The 5,819-nt window shown below is 41.0% G+C and overlaps 1 pseudogene; it reads left to right on the top strand.

The window, feature by feature from the left end:
• Nucleotides 1–1,178: 1,178 nt before the first annotated feature.
• LOC101656211 lies at nt 1,179–2,703 on the top strand (annotated as a pseudogene).
• The last annotated feature ends 3,116 nt before the right edge of the window (nt 2,704–5,819 follow it).

Below are 5,819 nucleotides of genomic sequence, written 5' to 3'. Positions count from 1 at the left end.
ACTGATGTTGTGCACAACCCAATGTAAATAGGGTGGTTCAGGGTTCACATACTTCTAACAGTTTAAAGAATATTCGGTAACACCTTGGTGCTATTGCAGGTTTGGTTCCAGACAACTACAATAAAGTAAATATCACAATAAAATAAGGCACAAGTTTTCCCCAATGAATAGGTACATAAAAAATCAGAAGAGTAAAAATCACCTGCAGAGCAGGGGGAAAAATGGGGCAATGACATATCAGACAAAGGATCAATTTCTAAAATTTATAGAAATGTTCAACAGCTCAACAACAAAAAGGCAAATAATCCAGATCATGAACCAACACTTCACCCAAGAAGACATACAGGTGACCAACAATCAAAACACTAGTGATCAATAGCCCTCTGAGACAGACAAATCAAAACAACCATGAGAAATACCTTCTACCCAGTATTAATAGCAAAATTCAAAAATATACACAAGTGAGGATATGGGGAGACTTGGACCCACGTACACTACTAATGGGTCTAGAAAGTGGTGCAGTCACTGTGGGAAATTTATGGTGCTTTTTGAAAATGTGGAAATAGAAATATTATATGAGCCAGTAATGCTGCTACTTATTATAACTTTTAGAGAATAAAACTGTCCCATAGATTGATGCATGAAAACCTATGTCCATCATAGCACTACTCACAATAGCAAAAAGGAAGAAAGAAGAGGAAGAAGAAGTGGAAGAAGAAGCTGCCGCCTAGTGGAGATATGGTACATGCACACGATGGAATACTATGCAACTTTAAAGAATAAGAGTTACTCTGCAGGACATCTCATAACATGATGAGCAAAGAGGGCATTGTTCTGTGTAAAAGTATTTAATTACAAAAGTAATAAATATTATATGAGATCACTACTATAAATGTCAAAATTAAGTTTCCATACTTAAAAATATATTTTTGATGGTTATCAAGGATGAGAGGATGGGAGAGGAAATTATTAAGTAGAGGGCAGACACCACATACTAACCTATGTGAAGGGGAAGCCAGTATATAAGAAGGAAGTCAATATTTTTGAGGATTACAATCAATGATGAAACAAAAATCTAATGAATTATTGAATGGAAAATTGATTTGCATGGGCCACACTGAGTGGGTCTAGGGGTTTCTGCACCCTGGCTCTCGTCTTTCTCCTCTTCTTCCCCGATCATGTCAGCTGTGAAGACCCTGAACCCTAAGGCTGAGGTGGCCCAAACCCAGACAGCGTTAGCTGTGAATATCAGCACACCCCCAGGGCTGCAGGATATGCTAAGGCAACTTGAAGATGCTTGTTTGTGGTACAGGAGACATTAAGCTGGCCATCGACGGCACCATGTTGCTTTGTGAAATGCAAATTCAACACCCAACAGTCCTCATGTTAGTAAAAGTCACCACAGCCCGGGATGACACGGCTCTCAATGTCCTGATCATCAGGGAGCTGCTGAAAGGGGTCGACTTCTACGTTTCTGAAGGCCTGCATCCCCACGTAATAACTGAAGGCTTTGTAGAAGCCAAGGAAAAGGCCCTTCAACTTCTGGAACAAATCAAAGTCAGCAAAGAGATGGACAGAGAGACACTGATTGATTGGCCAGGACCCTGCTGCACAAGGAAATCCATATAAAGCTTGCTGAGGTACTGACAGAGGCTGCCATCGACTCCATTCTGGCCACTAAAAGGCAGCATGAGCCCATTGACCTTTTCCATGGTTGAAATCATGGAGATGAGACATAATCAGAGACCAATACACGCTTCATCAAAGGGTGAGTTTTGGACTCTGGGGCCCAGCATCCTGACAGGAAGAAAAGAGTGGAGACACTTACATCCTCATCTGCGACGTGTCCTCAGAGTACAAGAAAGCAGATGTGTGAACTCAGATTTCTTTCATGAGAACGCAGAGGAGAGAGACAAACTGGTAGAAGACCGAGTGAAGAAAATAGAGCCGAAGAAGAACGTCTGGGCGATTCCTGTAAAGGGTTTGTCATCCTTAACCAAAAGGGTTCTGGCCTTTTGACGCCCTGTCTTTATACGCCCTGGTGGAACAATATGGAGAGACCGATGCGTGCCCAATTCCTTAGATGCTCTGAATCTGGGCTGTCTGGGACACACAGGCTTCGTCTATGAGTGTTCGTTGGGAGAAGAGATGGTCACTTTCATCGAGAAGTGCAGTAACCCGGGCTCAGTCATGCTGCTAATCAAAGAACTACATAAGATCACCCTCACTCAGATCAAAGGTGCCATCCGAGATGGCTTGAGAGCTGTCAAAAATGCCACTGAGGATGGCTGCGTGGTCCCAGGAGTTGGCACAGTGGAAGTGACCATGGCATAGGGCTCTGGTGAAGCCTATGTCCATCCTCAAAGGTAGGGCCGAGCTTGGAGTCCAAGTATTGGTTGACGTGCTTATTATACCCAAGGTTCTTGCTCAGAACTACAGTTTTGACCTTCAAGGATCGCTTTAGGAGCCGAGCATTCAGAACCTAGTCAGCTTGGGGGTGTAGACTTAAACACCGGGGATCCCAGGGTGGTCGCTGAAGCAGACGTATAGGATAACTACTATGTAAAGAAATTGCTTCTACCCTCCAGCACCGTGATTGCCACCAACATTTTCCTGGTGGACGAGATCATGCCAGCTAGGGCGTTGCTCTGGAAGGCTGAGTTGAAACCTGCCTCCTGTCATTGGAATCAGGGAAGATTCTAAAGAGTGGTCCCACATAGCGAAGGGATTTTTGTCCAGGCTGAAATGATTCTCAAAGGGATAATTTGCTCCTATGTTGCGACAGGAGATGACAGTCACGTAAGTACTGGAAGTTCATAAATTATATTACAGCATTTTTTTGAAATGGCTCTTCACATAAGTGTGTACATATAAAACAAGGCTATAGAGGAATGGATGGTTTTTCTATATCTGGCCTCGGCCTACAGTACATGTTAGACCTGCATATGCCAACGACCTTGCTGATAACTCAGAAAAAAAAAAGAAAATTGATTTGCTCTGTAAAATTTACTCAAGCCACAGTAGAAATTTTTTTTCCCTCCCTAATGTTTACACTATAAACCTAACTACTAAAGTCTAGTGGTGTTGTGGGTTAGTTGTTAGACTGTTAACCACAAGGTTTGTGGTTCCAGGCTTTGGCCACTATGTGGGGGGAGGAAATGAGGCTGTCTGCTCCTACAAAAATTTATAGTCCCAGAAATCCAATGCATTAATTCATTCATAGGATCACTGTGGGCTTTCTTTAGGTAGTCTATTACATGTGCAATAACATTAGGAAAAAGTTTGAAATATTGTAAGAACCGTGACAGGGGGACATAAAGTAAGCACATCTTATTGAAAAACAAAAACAAACCCAAACTGGTACTGATACACTTGCTCCAAGTAGAGTTGCCACATACTTCAATATGTAAAAAATTCAATATCTGCCTAGAACAATCAACTGACGTCCAATAAAATAAGGTATGCCTATATTCTGAGTCCCGTCTTATAAAGGCTTCTGCTGTTTGTTGCTTTTGAGTCAGCTAAAACGCATGGTGACCCCACTTGCAGCAGAAGAAAATTGAGTGTGCTTTGTCTCAAAGTGACCGTATGTACAACAAAACCCAAACCCACTCGGTCCGACACTATCCCCACAATTGATATGATGTCTTAGTCCATTGTTGTGGCCAATTTGTTTATCCATCTCCTAGAGAGCCTTTCTCTTTTGTGCTGCCCCTCCTTTACCAAACTTAATGTCCTTCTCCAGGAATGGGTCTCTCCTGATAAAATGTCCAAAGTATCTACTTCTTGCACAGAGTACTAAGTTCATAAAATGTTAGTGTGGATCTTGAAAAATGAAGGATAGCTAGAAAGAGAGGAGGAGAGAGAAGTGTGCAAGAAGCAAATATAAGATATATAAGTCATTATTCATTTTTTCCCTCTGGGAGTTCTTTAACATAAGTAAACTTAGTTTGGTTTATTGAACTCATTATTTTAAACATTTCTCTCCAAGTTGGTAGATAAGAAAATTCATTGTACTAATATTTAGCAAGCAATATTATTTAGACAATGTGTAAGTTGAAGTTATTTATATATGAAAAGGGTCATCAAAATTAAATAAGCCCTACATTAAATTGAGAATGTAATTATTTACTCCTTATCAAATGATCCTTTCAACCAATCTAATAAGGATTCGTTTAATGATTCTTAAAGGAAAAATAAAAAAATGGAGCACAGTTATTTCACATATGTTGAAACATTCATTATTATTATTTTTAATCATTTTATTGGGGCTCATGCAATTCATCACAATACATAGATCAATTGTGTAAAGCACACCTATACATTTGTTGCTCTCATCATTCCCAAAATTCGCTTTCCTCTCGGGTTCCCGGAATCAGCTCATTTTCCTTTTTTCACCTCCCCATCCCTCTCCACTCCCACTCCACCATGAACCCTTAATAATTTATAAATTATTATTATATCTTATCTTACACTGCCTGGCATCTCCCTTCACCTACCCCTCTGCTGCCCATCCCCCAGAGAGGAGGTTATATGTAGATCCCTGTGATCAATTCCCCTTTTCTACTCCCCCCTTCCATCCTGGTATGGCCACTGTCACCTCTGATCCTGAGGGGTTCATCTGTCCTAGATTTCCTGCATTTCCAGTTCCCATGAGCTATCCAACTTTTTAGTGACCTGCAATCCACTGGATACACACTCATTGAATGCCACTCTCTAGAAAATTCTCTACCCTAAACTTGAGAAACTCTGGAGTCATAATCATTTGAAGACCAGTCAGAGTTCAGGAGATCTAGCTGCTCATTTGCTTAACTAAGGAAAGCCTAACCCTTAGAAGTCCGATCCTTCTAGAAGCAGGGGACAAAGGACAACAGACAGGGACCTTTGAATTGCTCTGGAGCCTTCTATAGCCTTCAGCAATGCTGACTGTGGCTAATTGGGCTGCATTTGCTATAATATGGACGAGTGTCCTCTGCCCACTAGTCATCCATCTTTGAGTTGTATTTGCTGGCTTAATGATGGCATAGTCTTTAAATATATTTTTCTATGACAGGAGGAATGTCAGGTTTCTTCATTGGTCATTGCTCATGTTATTCAAAAGGAGGGTCATATCACTCAAATGAGGGTAAGAATGATTAAAAAGACATTACTTATGAAGTAGGTTGTCAGGAATCTGATGAAAGAAATCAAAGCATCCAGCTGGAGGTCTTGTTTGACGGTCAAGGGAAAGCAAAGCAAAGGACTCAATTACTTTGATCAGATGCTGGAAGAGAGTTTCTGCATAACGGCCAGTGTCTCTTTAAGGGGGTCACTCCTTAAGCTCCTACTTACTTTTCTTCAGGAGAGACCATTGCTCCCTGGCATGCTTAATAAGCATTTTCAAATAGAAAATTATAGCCAATAATAGCCATTAGCACCAAGAGAAAGAATGAGAATTATTTGTTAATACCCAAAATGAGAACATTGAAGCTTGTTTCTACTAACATCGTGATCTTGAAATGAATTAAAATACATATAGGTAATAATGCATTAGATCTACCGGTATATATATATTGGTTGCATACTGGATCACGAGTTGGGCTGATAACCACAAGGTCAGCAGTTTGAAACCACTAGCTGCTCCATGGGAGAAAGATAAGGTTCTCTGCTACCATGAAGATTTACCGTCTCAGACACCCACAGGGGCTGTTCAGTCCTGTCTTTATTGGATCAAATAGGAACCAACTCGGTCGCAGAGAGTATGGTTTTTGGTTTAATAATGCTACCCAGAATTGAGGGACCTTCTTTTCCTTGAGCTTTGCAGGAGGTAAAAGGCTGGG

This window comes from Echinops telfairi, unplaced genomic scaffold, assembly GCF_000313985.2.
Source record: "Echinops telfairi isolate 266 unplaced genomic scaffold, ASM31398v2 ScPeMD7_655;HRSCAF=1070, whole genome shotgun sequence".
Classification (NCBI taxonomy): domain Eukaryota; kingdom Metazoa; phylum Chordata; class Mammalia; order Afrosoricida; family Tenrecidae; genus Echinops; species Echinops telfairi.
Note: the sequence above shows the minus strand (reverse complement) of the source record. Positions and strands in the feature narration are given on the sequence as shown.